The sequence below is a fragment of the Rissa tridactyla genome, chromosome 3 (genome assembly GCF_028500815.1).
Source record: "Rissa tridactyla isolate bRisTri1 chromosome 3, bRisTri1.patW.cur.20221130, whole genome shotgun sequence".
In the NCBI taxonomy this organism is placed as follows: domain Eukaryota; kingdom Metazoa; phylum Chordata; class Aves; order Charadriiformes; family Laridae; genus Rissa; species Rissa tridactyla.
In genome coordinates, this window is record NC_071468.1 from 125258187 (window position 1) to 125275360 (window position 17174).

The window sequence follows — 17174 nt, forward strand, 5'->3', positions numbered from 1 at the left end:
ACTACCATGTGAACCTTTGGTGTGGAAAAACCTTCATCTGACAGCTTGAGCTAATGCATTTTTATCCAAACTGAAATTTCACTAGTCAATCTTTTATCAAGTCTGAGGCTATCTAGAAAGTGTTTAGGTCCAGCTGTCTACAGATTTGCCTCACAGAAGCAAATTACTGCTACTGGCAAACATTCCCTACTTCCTAATCCTTACTGCAGTAATGCAAACCTCCTGGAGAGACCCTTTAATACTTTTTAAACCACACTGAAATAGCTTTATTATAGTAAATAATTATGGCAACATTTCTGTATCACAAGCAAGTCTTAGTATGTTCTCAGGCTCTGTACCTTGGAGTATTCTTGTCTCCAACACCACTGCCTTCCTTCGTGCCAAAGTCCAGATACACTTAAATTACTTCCAACAGAGCAAGCTCTCAGTACCTGCTTTTGGATAAATGAATGATATCGCACTCACAAGAAATCCAGGGAAGCCAGAAGTTCTTAAATCAAACGTAAATCTGGCCAGTCCCCAGGGTTACTAACCCCATTCTTGCAACGGAATCTTTCCATGAGCACCAAGGATCAAGGCCTTTGCTTCGAGGCGGAATGATCCAGACGCTGATGCTCTCCAGGAACAGAGTCCTCTCACCCCTGGCTGGCAGAGACACGCTCTTCAGGAGCAAAAGCACCTCCTGAACCGCCACACGTCACTGCTACAGTACCTGGGGTGCTTGATGGGAGAAAACAGAACAGAGCAAAGCAAAGGAACATTCAGGCTGGATCCAGTGAGGTTTGGGTTTGTCTGGCTACAAGGAGGTACCTACTGCAGGCTCAACTCCTTGGCCTTCATCCAGCTTCCAAGGTGATCCATCATCCACATGCAACGTCCTTTTGGAAATCTGGATGTAATTTGAATTTGGGCTTATTTGCCTGGCCAGGACACAGGTTACAGCCAAGATATCCTTTATTTTGCCAAGAAGATCCTTTGTCACCCCACAGATCTCCAGGCTGGCATAATCCAGCTCTACTTCCAACTCGTAGTTTAAATAGCTCTAGGAAACGTCCCCAGCAGGCTACCTGGCCTCTAGCAGACACGGTTTCTGATCAGCCGCTGTTATCAAAGAGTGGAGAGCACATGTTCAGTGAGAGGTCTCCACAAACCATGCTTGTAGGTAAGTATGAAGAAAAGGCTGGCAGAAAATGGTCCCTCACAGCAAACATGTGAAAAACCTGATGATCCTCTACCTCAACATAAAAATTGCAGCTACAAGTTCAGTAACTCTCTACTGCTCTACTGCTTCAAAAGTGTCAGTAAATGGTTATCGCTGCTTCAAAAGGAAGTCCTGCATGATATTTTTCTGAACAGGAATGATCAGATTGTCCCCTCTTCTTTTTGGATGAGGGCACAAGACAAAGGAGCAGAAAGAAACTGGTCTAGAGCCTTATCCCTGTAGCAGAGACAACATGAAAAATACAGGTAGGGAATCTGCCCAGACACCCTCCCAGGAGCAGTTCAGGAATGAACTGAAGAAACAGCCTGGAGAAGAGCAGCAGAGGAGCTGGAGCCAAAGCCCAACAGGGGACAGCTGAGCTTTGTTATTTAATACTGAAAAAAACAGCAACACCAACAGAATTAGAGACCTGCATTATCACATTATGGAGGATCTTGCTTGCAACCTGACGGTTTTAGCCTCATTTGAGCGCGCTCTTTCTCTAACCTGCCATGTGATTCAAGAAGAACTGTAAGCAGAAAAGAAATAAACATGCAACAGTGACTTATTCTACCTAAACATGAACCAGTTCCTGGAGGGGAAGGGAGGAGAACAGAACCCGAACTGATATTACAGGCTTAGCAAGCAGGAGCACTTCAGCACATACTGCCGGCTTTGTAATTCTGCCACAAAGGCAGCCTGTTACAGCTCTACCATTACTGCATTGTCCCACGCAGCCTCAAGTCTCAATTTCAATGCCTGTATTAAATGAAAAAGTCCCCTGGGTGATGGCGCTAGTTGGCTTCTCGGAGCTCCCTATTTATAGCACGCTGCTTTCCAAGTGTCACGAGTGTCCTGGCGAGGTCTCCAAACCTTCCCTCGCTCCAAGGTAATACATGAGGTTTCCCCTACATGGAGTCTCTCCATCACAAGAGATTTTCCTGGGCAGGACAAAAGTCCAACACATAACTCAGCATTTTACAAGCCCTTTCCATGCTGGCTATATTATTCAGTCAGTGTAATAAAAAGAAATAAAATATAAATAGACACCGTGTTTCAGTGCTGTCCAGGAAGAGCTGATCCCTCTTTCAGAGAGATCGATGTCTGGCACATTTACACCCTCTGAGGACTGCCCGGCCAAAAATAACGCGGAAACCAACAAGAGAAACAGCCAATTTGGCTGTTCTTATCCCAACCAGATTAAAAATTACCCTCCATTTACTATCTTACTAACCTACATCTGAAATTACTACAGGAGGCTGTCTGTGGGCTGGCAAGCTAGCTGCATGCAACTTCACATAAGCATGTGTAAAAAGAAGAATGAGAAAGAACCATAAATATATATATTACATATGAAGAAGGCAAGGAGAGAATTAAAAAACCTCCTGCCAACAGTCTTTCCCTTTGAACAAGCAGGGGCTGGGACACCCTGGGTAGTGACAGACCCCAGATCAACTTGTGGTCTCTGGATGTATGTCTCCCTCTCTCCTCCTCCTCATGCCATATGTCTCCTGTCCCCCCCAGGGCTGTGTGGCTAAGAAAGGCAGCTCAGTGTGCCCAGGGTGACGTGTCTTGGCAGACCAGGTGACACTTTAGGGAAATGCTGTTTTATTACCAGTGCCTAGACAAATCTGCGCAACGAAATGATTGTACATACTTATTTTTGACATACTTTCCAGGATACAGCAGCAACACCAGCCACTTCAGGAGAAAACTGCTATGAGGGCTTGGTCAGCACACACCTGTAGGTCTAATTAACAGAACCATGATACCATGGACCAGTGCAGAAGAGTTGCAGGGCTTTTGGCACAGTGTTGGTATGGCAGAAACGGTCACCATACCCATACCCTAACGGCGATCAACGTGGGCCCTTGAAACAAGAGGTTGGCTGAGGCTCCACCATGGAGCTCTGACTCTGCTGAGGAAGAGGAAAACACCCAAGTGTTCCTTAGCTGAAGTGAGGCCCAGGTTTCCCAGGCTGCCCACAGGGTAGGACTTTACCATCCTTGTGGGAGCCGTGATTCACCTTTGGGCAGCACAGAAGCCACAGATATGAGTCAGGGCAGACATACGAAACCACAGACTTGTCACAGCCCCAGGCGTGTCAGTCTGAGACCATCACTGCAGACCTGCAACTACAACCCTGGATGTTATGACTTTAATAACATTGTATTCCAGTTCTACTTTTTGGAAGCCATATCACTAATAAAATAAATAGCACTTATGCAGAGCACAGGGGATGCAGAGGCACGCCTTGCAGAACCAGTACACATTTGATGACACTGATTTCTGTTTATCTAAATAAGACTAATTCTCTCTGTTGATATAGAATCATAGAATCATTTAGTTGGAAAAGACCCTTGGGATCATCGAGTCCAACCATCAACCCCACTCTACAGAGTTCTCCCCTACACCATATCCCTTAACACCACATCTAAACGAGTCTTAAACACATTTGGGGATGGTGACTTCACCATCTCCGTGGGCAGCCTATTCCAGTGTCTGACCACTCTTTCTGTGAAGAACTTTTTCCTAATGTCCAGCCTAAACCTACCCTGTTGCAGCTTGAACCCATTCCCTCTTGTTCTATCGCTAATTACCTGGGAGAAGGGACCAGCACCACCCTCTCTACAATGTCCTTTCAAGTAGTTGTAGAGAGCGATGAGGTCTCCCCTCAGCCTCCTCTTCCTCAAACTAAACAGTCCCAACTCCTTCAATGGCTCCTCATCAGATTTATTCTCCAGGCCCTTCACCAGCTTCGTTGCCCTCCTCTGCACTCGCTCCAGCACCTCGAGATCTCTCTCGTATTGAGGTGCCCAGAACTGGACACAATACTCAAGGTGTGGCCTCACCAGTGCTGAGTACAGGGGGACAATCACCTCCCTCCTTCTGCTGGTCACACCATTTCTAATACAAGCCAGGATGCCATTGGCCCTCTTGGCCACCTGGGCACACTGCTGGCTCATGTTCAGCCGCTTGTCAATTAGAACCCCCAGGTCCTTTTCTGCCAGGCAGCTCTCCAGCCACACTGCCCCAAGCCTGGAGCGATGCATGGGGTTGTTGTGGCCCAAGTGCAGGACCCGGCACTTGGCCTTGTTGAAGCTCATACCGTTAGCATTGGCCCATCGGTCCAATCTATCCAAGTCTCTCTGTGGAGCCTCCCTATCCTCAAGTAGATCAACACTCCTGCTTAGCTTCGTGTCATCTGCAAACTTGCTGATGATATCATTTCCCCTCTTAACCAATGGAGGGGAGAAGGTTTAACATCCAGAGTGTTTCTTGTCCCCATTTATAAGACGCAGTACACACCATCAGCCATTTAGTTTCATGAAACTGCGGCAGGATACAAAGATACATCCCACATCCTGGCTGACAGCTTTAGCACAAAGCCACACAATCTCTGCCAGGGCTCCTTGTTTAATACTATATTGTTCTAGTGACTCAGTGCACTAGAACGTATCAGGTTTCTTCATAGCTTTTCTGATAGCGTCTTTAGAGTAGACACACAAACTTCTGGAAAAAAAAATAAGTCTATGGCTTATTATTACATGTAGCGTACAAAATTCCTAGTTTCTTTTCCAGGGTTATAAATACACAGAACTGAAGCAAGAGGACAGGCCCTCAGAAACCTAATGGTTCTTTCAAGCTTCTAATAAGTAGGATTAAGAACATTCAAGAGGAGAAAAAAAAAAAACACAGATGTGCACCATAACCAAAAGTTAATGTCAAAAGGAAACAGGACAGAAGAGTACTGAAGATCAAAGACACAGAGCATCTTCTGTAAGGACAGTTAAATTAATTAGGATGTTTTCATTTGGGAAAGAGACCTCTGACAGGGGACACAGTAGGGATCTACAGAAGCCAAACCAGTGTGGAACTGGAAAACACGCGAACAACAATTCCCTAAACAGGAGCTTATTACAGTAAACTAGTTGGCAGCAGGTCAGTTACCAAAAGGAGGTATGCAAAGTTATAGTTAAACTTTGAAATGCCTGGTAACAGAACAGAGGCCAAAAGCCCATGTGGGTTCAAATAAGAGCTAAATAAATTGATGCAAGATGAAGGCTGTTTCTACCGGCCACTGATGAACACAGGACAGTCCTCTGGCCTCCCACAGCTCAGGTGTTTGCCATGTTCTGAGTTTTTAATGAAGCAGGCAAGAGTCTATTGCATCTTCTGCAAACAGCAGCAGCAAGAAGCAGGAATTCATGTCCCTCCCTGCCCATTGCTCCTCGGGAGGACTGTAGGCAGGACAAATCCTCTTTGCAATACCAAACTAACTGCTCTTGCTTAGCCTTAATTGCAGTTGTTAGCAGACAAAGACCACACAAGCACATACACAGCTAAGCCCGGTGCTTGCACAGGAAGCATCAGACCTACGCTCACGTTCATACAGATGATGCCACATCCTCGTAGGAAGAGACCTCTAATATGACCTGCCCACAACACTTAGCTTTGCTGCCAAGCCAGGAAGCCTCAGGTGATGCTTGAAGACGAGTCTCCTGAAAACATTTTTATATTCCAGTTGCAGGCCAGTTATTTAGATATTTAGTGCCACGGAGACAATCTTGCATAAGAATGACTTGTTAAGGACTCCCTTGAAACAGGTTATTTTCCCATTGTGTTCCAATTTGGCAATTGTAGACTGTGTTTCTAGCATCCCTTCTATTCCAGCTCTCTGCCAAGAACAGCCCGTTGCTCAGCTATCTCCTACTGACCTCAATTCATACATGCAGTCATCTTGCTTTAATCGCAGTCTTCTGCCCTACAAAAGGACTCCAAACCTGAAATCCTTGTCTCCTACGTTTGTTCTTCCAGCCGTCAGGCCCACAAATGCATAACAGCTTCTGAAGGTCAATGCTGAGCCTGCTGCACATGACACCCGCTGTAATAGATGTTCTGCAGGCCAAATGATGCCCTCGGGGAAGCCTATGCAGCCCTGTGGCCTTCTGCCGATTGCACAGCTGTCAGACTGCAACTTACTATGTTCTACTTAAGATATGCAAGGAGAAAGAGAATTCAATGGTATCGACTTATTTTAGCTACTGAAGTCAGCAGATCTGACTCTAAACACACGTTGGGATTAGATCTGTCGATTAAGACCATGGCACGATGGCACCATTGGTCAATAACAGCATCTTTTGTTCTTCACATGACCTCTCCACTACATCCAGTTTTATTCTTCACCGTCGCATTAGTTACAGCTCTGTACAGCTCTGTACCAGCAGAGAAGAGAGTCTCCCCTGTGTTTGGCACACGACAAAAGTAGGGTAAAAAGACTGCTCTGAATCCAGAAGCATAACAAGCTAAATCAATGATCTAGTAAGTAGGAATAGAACATCTGAACCAAGGACATCCTGCATGTCACGCTGTACTGGTCAGATACAGGAGAAGTTAAGAAGCTACAAATAAGCAAGCCTCTTTTTCTCCTTCTTGCACAGAAGTACAGGAATTTCCTGCCCTGCTCCCAGTATGTATTTAAACCAACCTGATGACACAATCCAGTCTCAAGGCACATTATTTCTTCCTTGTCTTTTGTTAACGAACACCTTCAGTTTTAAAATTCATCATCCCACATTATCCTTAGGGGAGTCGCCTGCTAGGACTGCTGCAATAAACTTAATTGTGCAGTGGTCTCAGTCAATCAGCGCAGCTCCCACACTCACCTGCTGTGGCTGCGCCTGCATTTTGCACCCAGCAGCAGTGTCCTCCCGGCTTCCCCATGCCTGCAGTTACCTATTAGGCACTTAACTATTTCAGTCCAGCTACGCTACTGCACCAGATGGACCAAGACGTTCCAAGGAACCAGTACTTACTAGCTAAATAAATCTTATGAGGAGCGATTGAAGGAGCTGGGACTGTTTAGTTTGAGGAAGAGGAGGCTGAGGGGAGACCTCATCACTCTCTACAACTACTTGAAAGGCCATTGTAGAGAGGGTGGTGCTGGTCTCTTCTCACAGGTAATTAGCGATAGAACAAGAGGGAATGGGTTCAAGCTGCAACAGGGTAGGTTTCGGCTGGACATTAGGAAAAAGTTCTTCCCAGAAAGAGTGGTCAGACCCTGGAATAGGCTGCCCAGGGAGGTGGTGGAGTCACCATCCCTGGATGTGTTTAAGGGTCGTTTACATGTGGTGTTGGGGGATCTGGTGTAGGGGAGAACTTTGTAGAGTGGAGTTGATAGTTGGACTCGATGATCCCAAGGGTCTTTTCCAACCTAAATGATCCTATGATTCTTAAGTGCTTCACAGTAGCCAGTTTAAAAATATTTGTGGACACCTCATAAAGCATGGGCTTGTTACTACAGCCCATTAGCATGCATGCAAGGTATTTTAATGTGTAAAAATTCCCCATGAAATAACAATTTGCTTCTCTACTTTCAGAAAAAAAACTGCCATCCTTACCATGAACTGGGCAACATTTTCCAGTTCTTTTTTTCTTACCCTTTCCAGCCCGCAAGTCAAGCCAAGCCTCGTTTGCCTGATTTCACAGCACGCCTTTATGAGTAACCCCTACATGTGCCGTGGCAGGTCCCTTACCCGCCCTCCTTGCCAAGTTCAACACCTCCAACAAGGCTGGAAAAGCGGAGGTGAACCTTTGCTCTCCTGACCCTAGAGCTCTCCTCTGCTCTGCAGCACAGGAAGCCGTGCGTGACACATTGCTAAATTATGTGGCAACACCTTTAGTCTTCATTCCCCACAGCCTTGAGCGGGTACAAGACATAACTGCATCAATTCTCTGCTCTGCTGAAACACGCACACTACTGGAAGTGGGATATGAATAAAATTTATCACTTCATATAAAAGGAGCCGGAGCCATCAACATCCACTTCTCCCAAAACACAAGTTAAGCCAAGGGAGCTTGTATTTCTAGGACAACATTGTCCAAGCATACAGAGTTAACGCTGCTCCCCCGTGAAGTCAATTTTAAGTCAACATTAGGCACTAGAGAAAAAAAGCTTATTCTTGAAATGTTAAGGTACTCACTGTATAAGGTGATCAACTGAAAAGCTGGAATCTGTCCCTCTTCTGTACCAAACTCTCTACTCATTTGTCTGGAGCCTATTAGAGAGGAAAAAAGTTGTAAATACAGACACAGTGATAACAAAAAATTTAATTTCTTATTTTTTTATTTTTTTTTTTAAAATCAAGAAGCAAGCCAGGTAAGTAATGCAAAACAGACACAGACACACCCCCACATCACCGAGGTCAGGAACAGAAAGAGCTTGCAAAGCTCACAGCAAAGTCTCTTAAGCAAATGCTGCCATGTTTGAAAACAACTATGGCACCGACTGCCTCTGGAGGCAGAAGAAGATCAGATCTGATCCAACGCAAGAGTAAAGCACAACATTTATATAGGAGAGTAGCGGCAATAGCTACACAAAAGCAGTTACTATAGAGACAGTGAATCACAGCTCTTTTTCACATGTGCTGATCACCAATGCACCATCACACATGTGGTCAAGAGCATCACCCAAGAGAACACGTTTTTCCTCACTGGCCACAAAAACTACTTTATCAAGACAGAGTCCTGAAGGGTTACACAGCATGTGATCTAGCATGCACCAAAGAAGTTCCTTTAATAGATTTGTTGTTTCAACACACTTTATCCGCTTAATAAGGAGCCACTGAACTTCTGCTTAAACCCATTTTGATTAAGCAAAAGATTACCCACAGAATGGCGCTGGGATGCAGACAAAAGGAAAACCCGTTGCTAGACATACATGTTAGTATACATCACACACAGACCAATTATGCTTCAGGGAGACATTAAATCCCCGTTCAATTAATAGAGACACCTCTTAAGATGAGCATTAAATAATTCCCTACAACGTAGCATGACAACTGGCTACTTCAGTGAATCGGAACAGAAATAACTCCACAGCTCCCCACCAACAAAATCCCAATCAAAACTTGCCCTTAAAACAACAAGAGGTCAGTAAGGAGGGATGGGGGGCAGGAATGTTACTACTGCAGTGCTATTGTATGCTTATATTAAAGACTCCTCATCAGAAAATTAAATGAAATGGATGCTTTTCATGTTTATCAATAACAGAGCTAATGGTTTTTATGTAAATGCCATTACTTTCAGCCAGATCTGCGAGAGACTCGAGCCATATAGCCCCATCTCCCCTTGCAAGCGACTCCCTTTCAGGCAGCCAATCTAAATGCAAATTATAATCAAACGGCAAAACCAAGAGTTTTCTGGATGATACTGAAAACGTAAAACTAGGGACAAAGCATACATATTCGAGAACAACCCTCCTCTTCTGGAAAAGCCTGCTGATCTCATGTTGCTTTTTCATCCTGAACATATATAAAAATTAAAGTATAACTTGGTTCCCATTTTATTTACCTATTATTTACCATATTAGTTACCTATACAGCAAATCATCTTCTTCCATTCTATTGCCCTTGGTATTAAAACGCGGTGGAGGAAATTTTTCAACCAAGTTGTACAGAGAAGATACCTCTCAGAAATGTTACACCCGCAACGGGAGCATCCCATCAGCAAGGATATTAAATCAGAGCAATAATAAAGCCCCAGTTGGTCTTTGCAGAACAAATGGCACTTCCACATTTTTCAGGGGAATATTTCTCCTTGGAACAGAGTTGTTTGTGCAAGTTGGAGGAAGGTCGTGGTATCACAGGATGGTTATTAGAAGGCAGAGATAGAAAACTTGTCAGCACGAGGAGCACCATTCTTGTAGCATAAAAGCTTTTTTGAAGAACACTTAAATCCTGGCCCCTACCCAGAGCGTGTATCAAGTCAGGTGCTTTGTCGGCACTGATTAAAACAAGGTACTAATGGCAAATCTAAAAATAACTAATATTACAAACTGCACGTAGAACATTTGGTACGTAGAATGCATGGAGGAGAGACTAGTGATTAAAACAAAGCCCAAAAATCTCACAACTTGACTCCAGCACAAGTCTGCAAGTGAGTCTCAGAGGGGACTTGCTCTAACTACCACAAGCAGCTATAAACACCAAAACTACCATTCCCAAGAGGGGCGCAGGTCCTTGGAGGGAAGCAGCTAATTAACAACACAGCTATATACACGCTCATTACACGGGTGAAGAGCTTAGCACTTTGTATGTTTTGAAAGCGCATACTACAGGAATAGTCATAGAGCAGAACCTCGCTAATTAACATTAATAACCGAGAGACCACTTCTGCAAACGGCTGGATTTTGTGAATTAGCCAGCGAAAGGACATGCAAAGCTGGGAAGCAGAGAGACAAGGCAGCCCAGCAGGCACCTGGCTCACTTCTTGGGACATCTATAGCTAATTTATCATTGTGCCCAATGTCTATGAGTGAATGTGCAGCCTATAAATAAAGCACCTCTTATTATGCAAGGCCCCGCTAAATCTGATCAGTAGGGTTTGACTGCCCATCTGAAGAGGTCATTAAATTAAAAAACACAACCCAGACTACCTTCTCTAAGAAACTTCTGCATGGGCCGGCACTTTGGAGGACTCATCGACTTTTATCAGCTGTTCTGACATACTTCATGGTTAAACAATTACTCACAGATATATTGTTTTATATACATATATTATATTCAATCCACTATCACAACTTGGAATTGCTAAAGCTCCCTCTCCTCATCTTCCTCTATAAGTCTCGTGAAGCAAGTCTTGGTGTATAGCCACATGGTGGGTCTTCTTTAGCAAAAGGAGATGGAAGCCCCAACTTGGAGCTTGTCACCACACTGATCACATGCAGGATCAACCTGTAAGCGGTGAAAAAGAAGCAGCCGCCCTTCCAAAACACATCTTTTCTTTTTCCCCCAAATTGGACATTTCAGTGATGCAGTTTAGAGTACAAGCCCGTGAACAGATGTCCTGGCAGAAGCAGCAGCGCTGGGACGCAAACAAGCGTTCAGGCATGGCAACGCGGGGAGACGACTCTGCTGCTCCAGAAAACACGTTGTGCAACCGCGCAGCGGTGCGTCAGTGACGGTGCCACTCAGCCACCCAGGATTTCACACCCAGCCACCATGTGCAAGCGTAATCTGAGTTAGCAGTCCTAGCCTGACTTCAGCTGTCAAACCACAACCACGGTACATTTGCTGCAGCAGCGTGCGCAGCAATGTTGCTCGCAAACCAGAGCTGCTCCTGGAGCAAAGCTGTTTCCTCCCAGAACCACAGGTTCCAAATCACAAGCAGCGTATCCATACAACGGCACCCGGCAGTGCCACATGCAGCCCAGCCACCACGCGCACACTGCTGTACACGACCTCCAACGCCAGCTTAACCAAGAAGTTCGGGGCCAGCAATAAAAAAAGATTTTTCTTCAGGTTGCAGAAACTTCCAATAATCACTTGAATTTTGCTGTTTTGCCAAGGGAAGGAACAAAATTGGAAATATTTCCCCTTGCAAATTGCTTCCTAACGGCTCCTGTTCTTAGCTGTACAATTCAAGACCATGCTAAAGTTACTCAGCACTATATTTTTTTATTTTTCCCCAAAACACTTTCTATCATCACACACAGCCTGTGGCTTCCCCCGCTAAAGCTCAGGGTTTTCCCTTTGCAAGAGTCCAGGTTTATGCACGCCAAAACGGGCTGTTCAGCAGCCTTTTCTTAACCGCCTTTTGTGAGAAGCTTCATGCTATGATGAATGTGTAGAAATGCAAAGCAGAAGTCCATACAAAAAGAACCCAGTGTGTGAGGTGGTTTTGTCTTAAAAAGAAGAGAGGCAGGAATGACTTATCACCTCATTAAAAAGCTCCAGTCTGCATTTTTATTAGATATATTTAGACACCAACAGTTTAAAAAGAAAAAAAAAAGCAGTTATATTCTTAACATATGGCCCTGGATCAGTCACATGGATATAAACGAAAATAGGCACAGCAGATTCTACAAACACAGGCATGGAAATCATTTTAATGGTGCACATGACCTAGAAAATTTCAAGTAATACCAATCCACACAAAGGTGTGACAGGATTTAGCTACTGCAGGGCTCTCTTCTCCCCATTCTCTTGCATTGCATACACCTGTGCATCTCACAGATACAACAGAAGACAGTAAGAGGGAGAGAAAGTAACTCCTGCTTGCTCCTAATGAACACGCAGACATTCTCACAAACCCTTCCAACCCTTTGTTCTATGGAAAAGAACTGCTCCCAGCACTGCCTGTAGGCAAAAGGACCAACTAACACTGAACTTCACAGCATACCGTATGTATCTAAGGCATCTCGGCGCTTGCTGGAGCCCAGCTTGGAAACACACCAACGTCAGGCTTTTCTCGCACCAGGATCTCACCACACCTTGCAGTCAAGGTATTTCTCCAACGCTCCTATTTGTCTGTTTTCTGACTTATTACACAGAGTTTGAAGAGTTTGCAAGCTGTCCAATGCAGTCAAAAGGCAAGTCATGCTGTATTCATTTTCCAGTGGAGAAACTGAGGCACGGAAGAGGCATCTTCTGCCTAAATTCATTTCCTATCTCAGTGGTAAAACTGAGCTGATATCCCAGCCATCAGCCTCTTCACTACTAAGTGTTTTCTACAGCACCGCTGTAGCCCAGTGTCAACCCAGTGAGCTCCCTCCTCACGCCGTGGCCTCTACCCTGTAAGAAACGCTCAGCCGCAAGAGAAATCTTATTTCAAAATCAAGAGTCAATGTATACAATTCCAGCCTGCACAAACCACAATTTACTAATGTAAATGATATCTCCCCAGCTTAATAGCAATGATAAATTATGGCCAATGATATACGTGGACACTTGCACTGAAGAAAACAAGGTGGCACACCCAGCCCAAGCATGCCGCACAACCACTAAACACACATTTCTGTGCTGTACGTGGGCAGCAACTGCTGTCCAGAATATTTTAACAGCAGAAACTGCCCTTGCTGTACAAGGAAAAAAAAAAAAAAAAAAAAAACCACAAAACAAACCACCACAACACAAAAAACCTGAAAACATTCCTCTTCAGAGTCAAAGCCAGAATACGAGAAACAAGCAATATAATTATTTCCATATGAGAAGGAAAATAAGCCCAAGAACACACATTATGGAAAGAAAAAAGCCCCCATAACTGGATTTACAAAATAGTTCAGGGGCTTCTGTGCAGCGCTACAACCTCACAGCAGAAGTCGAGGAGAGCAAAAACTACAGATAAACCAGCTTCAGCGCCCATAGCACCCCCTCCTCTGCCCCTTTCCCAGCCCAGCACTGGCTGGTTCAAAAAAAAAATAAAAAAGAAACCCCAAACCCGTTGCCCAGCATCCCAACAGTGGCGAGGCTATCTGCGATACATGCTGGCTCCGTTTCTCCCCCTCCCAATAGTCACTCATCTGCACAGAGGCAGCACCCCAAGGCCCGCGCACAGCCTGCAGTAGCAGGTGCCCCCCAACACTGCACATCCTTCAGCGCGTGACCAAGTTTCAGTCTGCTGAAAAGCAGAAAGAAAACCATCTTCCCGCCTTATGCATCAAGCACAAAACCCATCAACCCCACCAGCGGATGCCAGTCCACTCACCTGTCCAGAGATACTCATCCACAAGAGGTGCGCCATCCCCTCCATCCCAAGAGGATGCGTTCAGTGCGTCCAGCCCAGTACCAGCCCAGGTTCCCCAGCTGGGATAGCGCTGGACCCCAAATCCTTGAAGGCTGCAGGCAAACAAACCTTCAGCAGCAGAACCAGGCTCTCACCCCAATGTGCTTCCTCCAGATAGCGGAAGCACAGCTCGGACACATTCAGTCTACACGGACAAGTAAAAGCACTTTAAGGAGGGCTTTTTTCCCCTCCCTTCACTTTGTTTTAAAAGGCTGAAGAATTTCCTCTGTGAATGCTCCCAATCGTGGCTCACGCTGAGTTATTTTTAAAAGCACAGAACCAGATTTTCAAGACCCTGAATGAGGAAATGCAAAGCTTTTATTAAGCAATAATAGCCCAGACAATGGTCACAATTTCCCAAGGGTCTGAACACCGCAGCTGACAATAAGCCTTATTCCCCCACAAAACCCCCTTCACGGGCTCAGACCGTTTGCTTTGTATGATCTAGGCTCAAGTTAGAGAGTTAAAACAAAAAGCCCTGTGGTCGTTTTCAGTGTGATTTCCTCCACCAATGCACATCTGATCAGAGATACAAAAATCAGTGGTTAAAGATCCTTTGCACTATCTCATTCCCTCCTTCGCTAATGAAGTAAGATCCCTCCAAGCTTGCTACCAGGATATCACCCCATCTAGCTGGACCGTTCCCTTGTGGATGGATCACAGCTGACAAGCTGGCCAATCTTTTCAGGGTCAGGACACTGTAACAAAGCACTTCAACTTTCTTGACTCACATTTGAGCCATTACACAATGACTGTCACTAAAATGGCCAGAAACATGCTTCAAACCTCAGATCCACTACCACATGGTATAATCAGATCCAGCGACCACATCAGCTCTTCCTTCTTCCGAGAAGGAAGAAGCTGCAAATATGAGGAGTTTGTACAGTCTCCAAAACTGCCCATCACCCAAAGGATGGCCTTGCATAAGCCACTTCTCATTCAATAAGGTGGCGCGGTTGGCCACAACAGATTAGCACCGCACATGAACTAGCTGGTCTGGCTCTCTCTACAGCTAGCTAAAGCAGCAGGCACTTCTGGGGCACAGAAAACTTGATTGGTTCAAGATGCCTACTTAGGACAAGACGAACTGTGCTACAGAAATGGTTGTTCTTCTCCGCTGACTACAAAGTGGACCTCAGAGAAAGAAAACAAAACAAAAACCCCAGAACTTCGTAGACAACTACATCTGTACAAGAGTCCTAACCAAAATGTCTCCCATTCGAATGCTGCCCTCACCTTAGATAGCAAAGCAGCTATCACCATAAATTCATTAGTTCTTCAAACCAAAACCAGAGTATTTCTACCCTCCCATCATCCCTCTTCTTCCTTGTCCCAGCAAAAGCACGGTGTGGCTCCACAGCAAACCGAGGTTACAACTAACCTCGCAAACAAGAAGAAAACTTAGATTCAATCTGCTCACTTTCCATATATTTCCGTATACCGCACAGCCAGGAGAGAGAGACCACAGGACTTCTTTTTTTTCTAGCTTACCACAACTTCAAGGAGTTGTGAAAGCATTTCCTGATCTTCTGCATATCTGTCCGTCAGTCTATAACCAGGAAAGCTTATGTGTCCAAAGGGAGAAAATACTTCAACACCCTTCAGAATTACCTGCATCACTCCTGCTGCTGGTACCCCCTCAACAGCCACCACAAGCTGCAGATTTGAGATATATGTGCCTGACGCATCTCCTTTCTCCCTTCCACTGCTGATAGACACTGAAAAATGGTTTCAAGTTTGTCTACAACTTCCTGAGGGAGAGAAGGAGAAGGTGTTTAGAGCATTTAATTCAAAATATGCTTCATCTCCTTCCCTTTTTCAACCCTGCCTGTAAAATTACACATTGGGCAATAGCCTCTATCATCCTTTGTCTTTTTTACCATAAACATCAAGGACTCTTGACCCAATGTAATCCCTCAACTTGGCTTAAAATTCTACTGAAAAATTAGTAATAATCTGCTTGTCTGTAAAACGACTGTCCATGTTATATGTGCAAGCAACTGCATACTCTGTCCAGAAAAGTATGCAGAAATTCAGGATATGTTCAGAAGGATGTACTCAGAAACCGAGGATGCCAAACACACCCAGATATTGCCAGAGAATTCACAGCCGCACTTTTTGTGCGGCAACATCTGTAAATCAAAGCATATTATTTTCCACCCTCATAATCAAGAGATTTGCTAGATTATCTAGAGATCTGTCTGATCATGACAGACAAAGCTGTTGAACCTCACACAGCTGCCTGAAATGCACACTCAGGCAAAGAGCTTACTCGTGACACCGAACAACAAACGGGGCCCCTTCAGTGCTCACTTCCAATTAGCAAAACTCTCGGTGCGACGAGGAAAGAGCCCATCACAGCAAGAGGAGTGGCCACAGGTGACAAATGTGCATGCTAGCAGCCGTTGCTTGGCAGACGAACCACAGTCCCCATCTATACGAAGTGAGGATCAGAGGCAGACTGCAGTCAGCACTTCATCTGCAGTCAATGAGAAGCCCGAGAGACCGGAATATCGTTAGGAGGACAGACAGCAGAACTTAAAAAGGCAGCCTTGACAGTGAGCGTAGCTTCAATTAACAAGCTGTATTTGCAAGGCCAGACTTCAAAGTGCTCCTCAACATCCAATCATCTAACTGTTGCTTAAAGACATACCATTTAAGAAGGAATTAGGTATCAACTAGCTGAACAACTAATTCTAGCCAGATGCTAGAAGTACCAACAAATAGGTCAGTCACATATCCTACACCATTCCCCCCAACAGGGAACAGTCACGCACCACCACTCATGCACCTGTGAAAATGGTTTGAGGTTCCCGAATCCATTTGCCAAATGATACTTCATTTTATGGCCAGGGGAAGGCAAAACAGAGCCCACCTCATTGCTGAGAAGCCTTTTCATTGCTATCTTTCCAAATCATGTTATGCAACAAGTAATTCACTCCTACACACGTAGGAGCAAAAATGCCCTTCTGCATTAATAACAATTCTAGATTACTATAATCTTAATAGAAATAAGATCACAGAGATTTTATTATAAAACTCTGCAAATTACTTCAATCAAGTCAAAAAAGTACAAGACTCCTTTCCTGCTCTAGCCTTCATGCCTGCCTGTGAGATTACACATAACAAAACCAAATACAGCTGTTAACTTTCAGCTGTGGTATAACAGCTATTTATTGACCTATGGAGGATCCAAGCATGTACCTCAAAAGCATGTGCCAAGGATAAGTTATTCCACGTACTTTAAGGGACACTGCTCTCAAAAGAGTCATGACAGACACCACCTTTGGGAAGATTCAGGACTGTATTCTACCGAGCCTTCATTACCGACAATGACCTTTACAGTAATATGATAAATATTTTAGCATATAATGAATTTACTGCATTACATTTGCTCTCTGAGCTACTG

General features: G+C 44.7%; 1 protein-coding gene across 5 annotated transcripts in view; it reads right to left on the reverse strand.

The window, feature by feature from the left end:
* The window catches only part of EXTL3 (exostosin like glycosyltransferase 3), a 169989-nt gene that overhangs the window by 111613 nt on the left and 41202 nt on the right, over window positions 1-17174 (reverse strand). For 3 of the 5 annotated variants that reach the window (XM_054194262.1, XM_054194268.1, XM_054194261.1), the window contains exon 2: window positions 8185-8259. The exons of 1 other annotated variant lie outside the window; for it this stretch is intronic. The gene's annotated coding sequence lies outside the window, so the exon portion shown is untranslated. Of the gene's footprint in view, window positions 1-8184; window positions 8260-13687; window positions 13718-17174 lie in introns of those variants that run through there. One more of the 5 variants, XM_054194263.1, reaches the window with a different exon arrangement.